The sequence below is a fragment of the Adiantum capillus-veneris genome, chromosome 7 (genome assembly GCF_014529385.1).
Source record: "Adiantum capillus-veneris isolate H3 chromosome 7, ASM1452938v2, whole genome shotgun sequence".
NCBI lineage: Eukaryota > Viridiplantae > Streptophyta > Polypodiopsida > Polypodiales > Pteridaceae > Adiantum > Adiantum capillus-veneris.
This window is the reverse complement of record NC_140937.1, coordinates 21,889,481-21,903,695: the sequence shown is the minus strand read 5'-3', so window position 1 is coordinate 21,903,695 and position 14,215 is coordinate 21,889,481.

Here is a 14,215-nt window from a genome sequence, read left to right as displayed (position 1 = left end):
AGCTAAATCTTAAAATTTAGTGGTGCGATTACACTAAATGTAGGTTTACTTCCATCTCGCGTTCAAGTTACATTGAATAACTAAATCTCAAAATTTATCGGTAGGATTACATTAAACCTAAGTTTGCTTCAAGATTAAAAACCGACAAAAAATAATGTGAACTTTTCTGTGTGTTTTAAGGTTCTTTACCTAAAATTTGTAGGTTTTCTCATCTTTGAATTAAAATCAAAATCAAGACTAAAATTTAACGGTGAATTTTAAAATTGAGAATGTGGGAATACACAAAACCTACGTTTATTCAAGCAATCAGATAACACTTAGATACATAATGCTTGCCTGAAGTGGAACAACCAAATCTGAGGTGGCAAAGGCCCGAGATGGATAAAAACTCTTGACACTATTTGAAGGTCTTTACAATAAATTTCTCTAGGATTTGGTTGCCTTAAACTTACAATGAATAGCTATCGATGAGATTACACTAAACCTAGGTTTACTTCTATCTCACCTTCAAGTAATTACAATGAATAGATAAATGTCAAAATTTATCAATAGGATTACACTAACCCTAAGTTTACTTCCAGTTTAAAAATCGACAGATGGAAAAATTTAAAATGTAGGGCAACTTCATTGTGTTTCAATGTTTTTCCCCTAAACTCTATAGGTTTTCTCATCTTCAAATCGAATCAAAATTGAAATCGAACATAAAATTTAGAGGTAGATTTCAAAATTGAATATATGGAGTACACAAAACCTACATTTTTTTCAAGCAATCGGATACCCACTCAGATACACAATGTTTCTTCTTGGACACTGGGAAAATGTGCATACGAGAAATTTTAGATGCAACCTACTTTTACTTTACAACAGTAGAGACAACGCCCAATCGAATCTTGTGTATGCGTGCGTGTGTGTGTGTGTGTGTGTGTGTGTGTGTGTGTGTGTCCTCATCCTCTCCTCAGAAACCTCCTCTCCCTTCACAAGGAGCACAATAATTTCAATTGAGAGAGAGAGAGAGAGAGAGAGAGAGAGAGGCTCTAAGCAGTGGTGTTTGACTCATTATGGTGGAATTTTGAAATTTTATGGCTTTTGTATACATAAACAAGTAGATTTGTGTAGATCTTTATGCATGTCTGCGAGTGATTTACAAATTTAAGAGTTGTAGTGGTATTGATAGTGTGCTCTTTTGGTTTGCAACAACATATTGGTCACATACTATAGTTGTTATGCTGATTCAACTTTGATTGTCATGAAAAGCTGATGTTATGATGTTTCTTGGATGGGGTTGAAATTTTCTATTTATAGACGCCACATCAAAGAAGGCATTAGACACTATCTACATTTAGCTAGATGCTTCATCATCCACCATTTTATATCTATGGTAACATCTAAGTATATCCTTTGTAGAATTTTCAACTTGGTGTCCAAAGTAACAATTTTCTCATGTGGTTGGAGAGGCCCACTCACTACGCACAATGTAGTACACATTATTGAAAGCTTGGATGTTGTTAGGTAAGGAACATCAATGAAGCACAATGATTTTTTATATTTTGTTTGATTATTGAACTTATTGTACTTAAACTGTTGGCTTGCAGGAATCAATGTTATCGTGATAACATTTTAATGGAAGTACATGAGTTTTTTGGAGGACTCCAATGATACTTTCACATCAGTGTGGCTATGAATTGTAATGTAGGTTTAGCTCGCATAAGGGTTCGCGAGCTCAAAGATCGCTTGCCGGCCAATGCATAATACTCTTATAGGGATAAGTATGTGGAGGATTGTATTGTATACCTTGCATGAGGGGCGTTGTTGTTTTGGTAGGAGCGTTCTTTGTGTGTGCCCGTGGGTTCTACGAGTACCAAATGCAGCATCCCGAAGGTTAGCATTTTGAAGTTGCAACAGTTTTGTTAGTTAAGATTTAGTGTCTTTCAAATTTTCTTTAGAGACAAATATTAGGTTATTCTTACAAAGACTACTTACAGTAATGGAAGTGGATTGTTTCTTTTCTTTTAGTTTCCCTCTCTCTCCGTCTCTCTCTCCCAAATGTGCAGTCTTTTAAATTTATGTTCTAAAGTTGTTATGTTCATTAAATTCTCTATGCACTTTGTGGTGTCACACAAAGTCGATGTGATATAGATTGATATCATAAAGCATATAAAACCTTATTTCACATAATAAAACATTTAAGATATGGTTGTCACTACCTTGAATTGGATGCATAAAGAATACTAACATATGTTATCCTTTTGAAGAAAGAGAGAGGGAGGGTTACCCAAAATTGAATGATACTCTTCTTGACTGCAGCAATGTGCGAGTCACGTACTAGTAAGTCTTTTTAAAACAAAAAGTTGAAAAGTTATCACGAGGTTCTTCAACAAAGGGGCCCATTTGCAAGCTATCAATTTGGACTCAAAACTTTATAGGCCTTTCTTCTTGTTCTCATCGGTATTGACATAGGCTCATCACTTTGATAATAGCACGTGGACTTGGGCATCTATTGTATAGTACTAAATAGTCTCTCAAGTCTCACTGTCAATCGAGCAAGTAAATTGACATTTAGTCCTAAAGTTTCCTAGTTTAGATGTTCATATCGATGAAAAGTGGTAAAATGTTTTATTGTTTATTCTTTCAAATTCAAGGGCATAGATGTTTGGTTTACAACTATAGGACTCGTAATAAATGTGAAGTGGAGCCAGTAGTATGTGAGCACATGTCAAGTTCAAGTGAACTAAGTCTCATTAGTCTCTTTACTCTATGATATGTGTGCATTATTAATGGCAACCAAGGGTTGATCACATGTCAACTAGTTGTGAGAGATGCTTTTTTTTTCAAAAAGCATAATTACTTTATGATTTGTATGCATTATTAGTGGCAACCCACTGTTAATCACATGTTAACTAGTTGTGAGCAATGTCAAATCCTAAGAGATTTTCAAAAAGCATAACTTATGATGGGCAAGATGTAATGTGTTGCTCTTTTTTTTTTGGCAAAACTCACAATTGTGAGTGGATAGTATTAAGAACATCAAAAATATACACCAACCTTGAGCTCTGAGGGTCAAAGGATTACAAGTTCTCTACTTGACAGAGAAACCACAACTACTCCTAGGTTTTACTTATTACAAGATGTCATCATGATATGTATTGTTCTAAACCAGTCCTATGAGACTTGTTTACCTCCGATCATGTGGATCGTTACTCTGCTCTCTTGTATGATTCCACAAAAGCTTGCCATAGCCAGATCCCCCTCAAACACCCGGCGGTTCCTTGCTTGCCAAATATAGTGAAAGAAGTAGTACCTGATTATTTGTATGCAGACAAGTAGAGCAGGACTTCCCAACCTGTTACTACCAAAGAAAAAATCAGTCTTGAAGAACTTAATTTTCCATGTCCTTTGAATCCACTTGCATATATTCCCAGCCATGCCATTGATTTCCTGGCATCCCATGAAAAGGTGGGCTAGGTCTTCACTAGCTATTCTGCACCCCGAGCACCGATCGGCCCCGATTTCTCTTTCTTGTATCTTTACGCCCGTCGGCAGAGCACTCCACATCACTTTCCACAGAAATATCTTCATATACTGAGGCCACCTTGGCTTCTAGATGTTCTCCATGACTCCCTCCCACGGTTTTTCCATCCATTGTCTCTTCCATAATTTGTTGAGGGGGCTACACCAATTAGCCTCGTACATTAATGCATGGTAAATGCCTTTAGAATGTGGTTTCCAAAAGAGGCTACTCCCGGGCCATCTCCAAGCGTCCCATTCAAAGTTGGATTCAAAAATTGGCATCGCCACTTTCTCAAGCTCTTTCATCACCCTGTAGACTAGTAAGATCTCAAAGCCATTCAATTAGAATAGGATGGCTAAAGAGTCAGCAATTTTCCAACACTTCCTGTTGCCATCCCAAAATTGCTCTAGTCGAGCGAGCCCCTTATTATTCACATTTCTAGCCATTTCTATCCAAAAGGGGCTTTGCGGCGGCCTCAATATTCTAGAAAGCCACGGGGACCAGTGAAAAATGGAGTTCTTAAAGTATCTGGTTGCTTCCCCCCATTCAAAAACCTCAGCTAGTCTTTTGCACTTCCTCATTATCTCCCCTGAGAGTCCACCAGATCTATGATAAGACCACTTCGGGGCGAGAAGTTTGTCGTGCATCACAACCCCCTTCCACTTTCCCCCTTTCGATCCCAGTTTTACTGCATCAAGCATTTCCTTGGTCATGATAGCCCAAGCTTGGTCCTGTTTAGCCAATGAGACCATAAATTTGGCACAAAGGGCCTCAGCATGGGATACAGGGTTAAGAATGCCGAGCCCTCCTTGGTCTACTGGCTGAGCAACAAATTCCCATCTAGCCCAGTGCCATGTCCGGGATGTTTTTGTGTTGTTCTTCCAAAGAAACCATTTTACTGGTTTTAAGAATTCTTTCCAGTTACACTTAGCCATCTTGAGCACGGGGCTGAGGAAAGCAATATATAAAAGCATTTATCACTCTAATCCGGCTTTGGAAGGGGAGGAGAACAAACTCTCATCTTCTCATTTTTGAGCTTATTTTTCAAGGACCCATTGAAATCTTTGTCTGTGGGTTATGTCCAACCCTACGGGAGCTCCTAGGTGTCTAAATACACTCCCTTTTGAGAAAATCTCTCTTGTCCAGACTACAGGGTCAAAAAAGTCGTTCTCTGACAGGGAGATAAGCCTTGACTTCTCTATATTGCACTTGGATCCCAAGGCCACAGAAAATGTTTGCACAATCTACAGAGCTTTCCTGACAACTTGAGGGCACGCCTTCAAGAATAGGAGCGAATCATCTGCGAACATTTTGGCCAGTAGCTGGTCGTTGCCCGGTAATGCCAGACCTTGAATATCTCCCCGCGCAGCATTGGCTTTGAGCATCATAATGAGAGACTGCGACCCGATGGCGAAGAGCAAGGGGGACAGAAGACATCCTTGCTTTATAGACCTTTTACCTCAGAAGAGCCCAGAATTCTGTCATTAAACAGGAGCTCTGATTGGCTGCCAACGCCTAGTGTGCGTATGAGGCGGCAAAGGCGAGGCCCAAAGCCCAGAGCTCCCATGACTTCTTTTATATAGGACCATTCTATTCTATCATAGGCTTTGTCAAGGTCCAGCTGCAACAAGATGGACTCTTGCTTGGAGAAGGATGCATACTCTATTCCTACCATTGATGCCAAGATATTGTCATATATAGATCTCCCTTTAATGAACCCGTGTCGATGGGGAGAGATGATACTACTCAGGAGGGGGGCAAGTCTGAGAGCTATCGCCTTGGAAATAATTTTGTATGCTACTGACATCATCGTAATGGGACGCCAATGTTTAAGTTGAGAGCAACATCTCTGTTTGGGGATGGGCTTGATAAGCCCTCTCTTAACACTTGCATCCAATGACTCTTCGAAAATAGCTTGATTGGCCATCCGTGTGACTGGGCCCTTGAGATCATCCCAAAATTCCCTGAAGAATTCAGCTGTCAGTCCATCCCAACTGGGGGACTTTTCATTGCCAAGATCTTTTAGTGCCACTGAACATTCCTCCTCAGAGAAGGCATTTTCCATGCGGTTGACTTCCTCTTGGGAAACCTTCTTTTCAACACTCCCAAGTAAAGACGCTTGGGCTTCTTCCACTTCTTGAGATTGGGTCTCTGGTTGGTCGATAATCTGGCTGAGATAATTGAGCATAAGTCCAATCATCTCATCTTGGTTTTGAATTGTATTCCCTTTCTCATCTTCGAGCACTTCTTAAGTCAAAGTTGAAGACCACTGCCTTGGAAACACCTCTTCAAAGAGCCACTGTTTGGAAGATTGGTCAAAGAAGCAACTAGCAAGCTCAAAAAAGATGTGTATGCAGATAATCTAAGGGCTTGGGACACTTTGGCACGGAGTCTCGAGATGGTGAGAAAAAGAATAGGGTCAAGGATGAAGAAGGCTTGTGAGTCAAGTTCCAAAAAAATAAAGAAGAAGTGGAGATGCTAACTATCAAAAACCAAGAAGCCACTGCCATTGAGGCAAAGCACAAGAGGTGGCTTGAAGTAACAGCAGATCTTTCCAAATAGTAGCTCAAAGAAGTCAAAATGGAAAATTACTGTTTAGGGAGATCTACCTTAAGCCTAAGGATCCAATCAATCACACTTCTTTAGAGCCATTAAAACGAAATGAAAAAAATCACAAACGATGCATAAAACAAAGTGCACGACCCAAAGAATTTGGAAAACAATATGCTAAATCACTTAAGCCGCATCATAAGGAAATCAAAAGTTTAGACAAAAGAGATCAAAGAAGCGAGAGCCTCACTCCTCAACAGCGGTAATCTAGGTATAGCACCCATAGAAGAAGACCTCCTGAAAAAAATATTCATCGAAGAAAAACGTTTGCTTGTCTTACAATGTTTGGGCAACAAAAAGTCATGATGAGGATGGGATGGAATGACAATAGAGTTATTCAAGGATTTTTGGGACGAGTAGAAAACTCCCATCGCTCACTTAGCAAACAAAGCCCTATTATAGGGAGTGCTAGGCCCTAGCATTAAAAGATGTATTGTCAAGCTTATACCTAAGTAGGTATGATGTTCCCAACTAAAGCATTGGTGACCAATAGTTCAATCATGATAGTCGCTTACAAAATCATTGATAAACTTATTGCCCTAAGGCTATCTCCCATCGTGGATAAGGTGATCACCTGTCACAAACATGGATTTATCAAAGGAAGTGACGAGCATAAAGCGCAACACGGACCCCGACGGCCTCAAACGCTAAGAGCCAATGCACGCCGAGCTGGTCACGGTGAAATGAACAAGGGACACCACCTAGCTTTGAGCGGCTAGGATGTGGACAAGGTGATTTGAAATAGCACAAACTCACACACACACACACACACACACACACACACACAGGTGATGAAAACTCCTCGGGATGTGAAACTGATTCAATCCAATATTTACAAAAATCTTATCTTTGACGAGAATGCAACCATGGTGATAGAGAGAGATAGTGCGCCTAATAGTGCGTTCTCTAGAGGTGATTTCATAAGCATGGAGATTCCAATCTTGCGTATGTCTGGAAACCCTTGAAGTCAGGGTGTGGACATGGCTTCCTTCTCATAGTGCTAACTTCCCAAAATGCTGCCTTAAAATCCCCTCTCTCTTGATGCAAGTGTGGCCAGTCCCCCCTCCCCCGATAGTGACTTCTCAATGCCCTTTCATAGGTGTAGGCTGCATTAGGTTTGGGTAATCTGACTAGGTTAGGGCCCTAATTAGGAGAGACAAAGCAAGGAGTTGGGTCCCAGATGGTTGACCCTTGCTTTGTCTTAGGAGAATTTTTAAAATGATATCTCATAGGTGGGCCTTTGTGATCATCACCTAAAGAGAGGTGACAATTTACAATGCGTTTTTATACAAGATTTTTGGCTGGAAACTATAAAATAATAATATCCTACAGATGTTACTGCGGAGATGCATCATGGAGGAGATTCCGGCGAATGGCGGGCCTCGTTGGTGCGTCGGTGTAGTGCGTTCACCAGTTTTGGAGTCGGCCAGAGCATGCCTTCGGCATCACTTCTTGATTTGGTGTTGTTACTGCATGATTTGACAGTCTCCTTCCTTTGTCGATGGCATCGATTGCTGAGTTCCTTCGTTTTTTATGTTTTTTTTGTGTGTGTGTGACGTGCGTGTGTGCTAGTAAGTGTGCGAGTGTGTTTGTGCTTGTGAATGTATGTGTGCATATGTATATGGGGTTGTATGTGTGTGTGTAAGTGTATGTAGGGGTAGTGTGTGAGAGTCTGTGTGTGTAAAAGAAAGTGTGTGTGTTTGAATGAGAGCAAGAGAATGATTTATTAAGCTGGTTACGTGCACATTGCAGAGAACCGGGGGGGGGGATGAGAGAGGGAGCACATGAGGGTTGAGGGGGTGAGAGGGATGGGGAGTGTGTGTGTGTGTGTGTGTGTGTGTGTGTGTGTGTGTGTGTGTGTGTGTGTGTGTGTGTCGATGAGAGAGAAAGAGAGAGTGATTTGTTTCTAGCTGCGCCCGCGGGCTGCTTACACATGGGGGGGGGGGGGGGGGGGGGGGGGGGGGGGGGGGGGGGGGGGGGGGGGGGGGGAGAGAGAGAGAGAGAGATGGGAAGCTTGGTGCTGATGGGGGGTGAGTGAGTGAGGAATGGGAAAGTGTGTGTGTATGGGTGTTCTATGAGAGAGAGACAGAGTGATTTAATATGCTGGTTCGGGCTTCCTGGCTGACAGGAAACGGGGGGGGGGGGGAGAGTCAACGGGGTGGGGAGAGGGTGATGGAGAGGGGAGGGGGGAATGAGGGTGTTGAGGGTGAAGGGGTGTGTGTGTGTGTGTGTGTGTGTGTGGGCTGGGTGTAGGTAACGAGAGAGAGAGAGAGAGAGAGAGAGAGAGAGAGGAGAGAGAGAGAGAGAGAGAGAGAGAGAGAGAGAGAGAGAGAGAGAGAATTGGCTGCACCCGCATGGGCTGCTTGGGTCAACACCAAGAGCAAGGAAGGGGAAGGGAGTGTGAGAGAGTGAACAAGGGGTGAAGAGATGCGTGGGGCTGGGGGTCCGAACGAGGGAGAGAGAAAGAGAGAGAGGGGAGAGTGTGAGATAGGGTGAGTGCCGACTCGCCTGGGTTGACAAACAAGAGGGAAAAAGAGGGGCTTGGTGAGGACGAGAGAGAGTGGATAGAGGGGAGAGGGGAAGGGTGGTATGGCGGCCCACTTGAGGGAGAAAGAGGGAGTATGGACAAGAGGGGTATGGACGAGAGGTGTGTGAGAGAGAGTGAATAATAAAAGAGAGCCTGCTTCAATCGATGTTGACTCCATTGGCTGTAATATTGCACTTTTGTTTGCAATTGTGAGAATTGTTTGCCTGCATGTGAGTAGATTTTGATCTTAGAAGATCCATTCTACTGTCTACGAGAATCTGTCTCTTCGGAGGGGATTTTGGTGGTGACCTTTGTGTAGCCTCCTGGACTTCAGCTTTCATTGACTGTGACTTTTCTATCACCTGTTTTGGTAGCTCGTGGCTTTGCATCATCTTCAGATAGTCTTTGACTTTAGTCATACCATCCATAAGGGTTTGTATAAGATCATGATCTTGCTAATATTTGTTAACATGTGCATCTTGATATGCATATGTGAGCTTGGCCACATGTAATAGATTTGTCGGATTTTGACTCTGACTTGTGGAGATCACCTGAAACTTCTTTCCTTGATGATCTTCATAGAGGCATTTATATGTGGATTCTGAGGGAACCTGGGTCAATTGGCAACTTCTAACAACAACATGATCTTTCAATAGTTTCTGCTTTGAAGGTGTCTATTGGCTAGAGGCTCTAGGGCTCTAACTGACATTGTGATTCCTAGTACATAAGCTGAGCTTGATGGATTTACAGCTCCCCCCTTCCTAGGGTGATCACTATAGCCCGTTTCATTGTAAGAGTTCAAAACTGTTTGTCTCTGGTTCAGTCTCACCTGTTGGGACTATGAAGGTACACTTTGGGTAGCACTGTTGATGTTTGACATCTGTAAACCTTCTGCATAGTTTCCTGTGTATCTCCTTGAAACATGACAAATTATTCCCCAAGTCAAGCTATATATAGCATTATCTTTGCCCTGATATTGTCTATCCCATGGGTCTCCTATGATATGAGCTTCTGTGGTTTCAGGAACCAAGGCATCATAGATTCTAGACTCTCGTCTATATCTAGGACTGTTTTGGTCAAAGTATATGCTCGTTTTGTTACAACATAGAAGCTTGATTTCCGATGGAGGAGAGTTTGTCTATGAATAGATTTCTGGGTTCACTCTGGTAATATCCTTCACTCTAGAGAGGATGGGCTATAATAGATTCTTTCTTCTAAAATGAACCATCCATTCTGATCTATCACTGCACACACTTCTATGAGCTGGTATGTGGGTTGTTCAAACATTGGTTGATCCTTTTTGTACAGTTTCCCTTTTTGGTCTACATAGTGTGCATATGAATTATGTGTACCATACAAAGCGAACATCATTTTGTTTGATGTGTCCCTTAGACTCGTGAATGATTGCACACTTGTGGCAGTGGATGCAGAATCATTTGCAAATTTAACAGTCTTTTCAACATTTTGTGTTATATGGACATCTTGACCAAATTCATGTAGGAATTTGTTGTTCAAAGAATCAATTTTAAGCTTTTCAGGTGTCTGTCCATCTTTGTGTTGATTTTGAACTTACAGTGATTTTACAAGTGCTTCTAACGATAATGCAAAATCATATGATTGCATTAAAAGTGACGAGTTAGATACACTTACATCGAGATTCCCATTTCCAATTTTCTCTGTACCTCGCTTGGCAGTTGATGTGTCCTTGTTGTTTGGATTTCTTGGATAATCTTTAGAAAATGTCCACCTTTTCGTCCACAATCTGAGAAATATGCCATGATTGGTGGTATTTCATTTGATTTTGTCATGTTAAGCTCTTGAGTTTCTGCTTCTATGCTGGCCATGTTTTTGGCTTCTTCTTTTAGAACACTAAGCATTAAGTTGTAGAATGCTCCATCTTGACCTTTCTATCGTCTTTGACTCGCTTCTCCAATTAGATTGGCTTTTACTGGTTGATATGTCGGATCTTCCATTACTGGATCTCTTGACTATAGATCTGACCACAGTAATCCATGTACAATGAGCCTGATTGCATATGCACCAACTGTATGTTTTGCTAGCTTGTGCAGGTTTCTAGATAAACACTTGGGTTGACTTTCTGAACTTCTATCTGCACTTCATCTTTGAGCTTGCAATACCTGGCTCCACTGAAGTCTATGAAAAACTGGGAGTTCTCTAAATCTAGCTTTACTTTTATCAATAGGATCTTGGCTCCTATGTTGCTTTTGTTGCTCATCATATCTATGGCTTTCAGAATTTGCAAAAAAGACTTTATCTCCATTGTAGCCATATACCTGTAAAATGTGCTCTATTGCATTTGTATCGATGTTGCCACTGCTACTAGCTTGCTCTGCTGTACTTGAACTCTTAGCTCGATTTGAGTCCATGTCGTCTTGATCTATAAAAACTCTAGCTCGAAAGTGTCAAAATTGATTGTAGTGTTTGAATTGATGAAAATCTGGGCCTTGAATAGCCTAATCTGCAACCCACCCTGATTTATGTACCTGTCCGTCCAATTGGAAGCTAATTTGCAGTGCTTGATTTTGACAACTTTAAAAAAAAATTGTCGCTCACTGCTTCGAGTTTGTCTTTTTGCTCGCTGTGTTTCATCGTTTTTCTGCTGATCTGGATCGCTTTGCGGTGTGAAATTCTCTCGCAGGTATGTTTTTTTTCTTTTTTGCTTCTTTCTAGCTCTTCCGACGACTTTCCTTTTATTTTTATTTTTATTTTTTGAAATTTTGAATTTTCTAAAATTTTAAGTATTTTTATGATTTTGAATGATTTTTTTGGGAAAGTTTGGATATTTAAGGGATTTTTTGGTGAATTTTCTAATTTTTATGGATTTTAAAAAGGTTTTGCAAATTTTTTGATTTATTATTGTTTTTTTGAGCAATGTAAGAATTTTTATGAATTTTCTCTTAAGTTTTATGAATTTTTTGATTTTTGTGATTTATTTGTGACTTTTTTTATTTTTTAATGAGTTTTCTATGAGGTTTTTGATTTTTTGTAATTTTTGATGGTTTTTTTTTGTGATTAAACTTTTTTACCAACCTTTTTTCTTTTTATTTTTTTATTGAATTTAGGATTTTTAAAATTTATTTTGTGTGTGTGTGGGTTTTTAAAAATATATATTTTTTAAACCCTTTTTAAAAAATTTAAAAAGAATTTTTGTGTTTTATTTTATTTTATATTCTTATTGGATTTTTTAATGGTTTTTTGCCTTTTTTTTATTGTGTATGTAATTTTTTACAACCCCCCTTTTTCTTATAAAGAGAATTAAACTAAACAACCAATAAATAAAAAATTAAATTACCTTACTTACTTACCTGCCAGTCAGCGGTGGACAGCAGCGCAACGTTGACCTGCAGGTAGGGGCATATGGGAGCGGGTATGGACCTGGCGCGTTGTAAGGGGCAGTACACGACATTGGAGCGTGGAATGACGGAGGGGCCCGGGCCTGGCACGCAGTACAGAGTCCAAGCTGTAGCGGACAGTGATAAAGAGAGAGACGCTGATGGCTCCGAAAGGACAGGGAACGAGAGGGAGAGTGGGACCAATGGTTGTGTGTGTGTGGTGAAAAGGACAAAGAGGGGGAGAGAGGGTGCGTTCAAGCACGAGAGAGAGTTGAAAGAAGAGAGAGAAGGACAATAATCGTGATTCCAGAGAGAGAAAGAGGGAGTTAGAGAGAGAGTGAGGGGGATGAGAGAGAGGGATAATGAGCGTTAGTTTGACTTGAGAGAGATAAAGAGAGTTGAGGGGTGTGTGTGATGGGGTGGGTTCACACGGAGCAGAGTATTTTAATTTCAAAGGAAACTATCCCAACAGACCGTAAAGATCTATACGAAGAGGTGGCTTCCTGTGTCAACAGAGGAGAGAGAGGAAAATACAATAACGCAAGCCGGAGACCGTTCATGCGTCGAAAGGCACGCTCAGGAAGTGCCGAAGCTCGAAATTTGACCGTCGAGTGCGCACATATGTCGAAATTTATCGGAACAGGCACCGAAGCTCGAGATCAACCGCCGACGTTGGTCGAAGCTATTTTTCAATGTTTAATTTTCCTCATGCTCGAAAAAGCCAAATTTAGTCCGAAAATTAGCCGAAAACGCTAAAATTCACCCGAAAATACAAAAATCACCAAAAAACCCAAAAACTTCTCATAAAATTCTAGAAGTCTTAGAAAATCATCGCCAATCACAATCAAACATTTTTGACACCCATAAGCACACCAAAAATAGCAATTTTTATCAAAAAATTCAAATTCGACAAAATCATCAACTCGACTCTCGAAAATGGCAAAATGCTCCAAATTTGGTGAACAAAAGCCAAAATACGCTCGAAATCAAGCCATAAACACGCATTCAAAACAGTTCATAAAGATCGTAAGATACCAATTTTTTATGGAATTAAAGAAAAATTTATGCAAAAATTGCCAAAAAATTATAAAAATTATTCAAAAAATACCCTTTTTTAAAAAGTTTTCCAGACATAGGGGATTAATGCAGCCAAATAAAATCATAAAAAGCACATCATCTCAATTGCCAAATAATTTGATTAATAAAATCCAAACTAGGCAATTAAATCGACAAAATTAGGTCAAAATTTGACGCATTTAGAATGTGTTAATCCCTGTTTTGAGCTCAAAACGCAACAAATAATCATTACACACATCCATTACGCAATCAAAAATTGAATTAATCATGCACATTAAGCACTTTTTAGGCACACATACACACACACACACACTAATAATTGACAGTTTTTACCAATCTTTAGGTGCGCACATAAAAGGGTAAATGTTGTCGGAATTGCAATGTGATTTCACAAATCTCTAGTTGGGCATGACCACAATACAAATCAATCATCACAATTGAAAAATCATTTATCACACACATTGATTTTTAGGTGCACAGTCAATGGCAAAATAGTGTACACACACCTAAAATTAGGCATACACACACTCAATTAGAATGCACACACACTTGATTTTAGTGCACACCAAGCATACAATTAGATCATTTAGGCACATAATTAGCAATGCACATTCACCAATTAGAAATTGAACTTGTCAATTTTCATACGCCACCAAATCTAGAAAATTTCGGCATTATGACGGAATGAAAACGAACAATTCAAAAATTTTCAAAGCAACATAGCATCAAAATTGCATTGCAATTAACATAGCATCAACATTGCATTGGCATCGACATGGCATTGACATTGCATCATCTTGGAATCTCTACACAATTCTACACATGTTTAGATTCTTAGGGAGGTTGAGAATACCACCTTGATTACCTTTCCAATGAAGATCGATTGAATGATTGAAAGCTCCAATCCTTTGGAGCAAATTAGTGTGTAAGTTAGAAAAATTAGTAAAACTAGCAAGGGATTAGTGTGAAATTAGAGTGTGTAAACACACAAGTGGCAAGATACGATGACAAATTAGGGAATAATGAACACATTGCTTTATGCACACACATCCAAAATCCACAAAACCATAAACACACAAGTGAAATTAGTGAAGAAACACATCAGATTATGCCACAATTACTCTAGTGTAGGCCATTGTC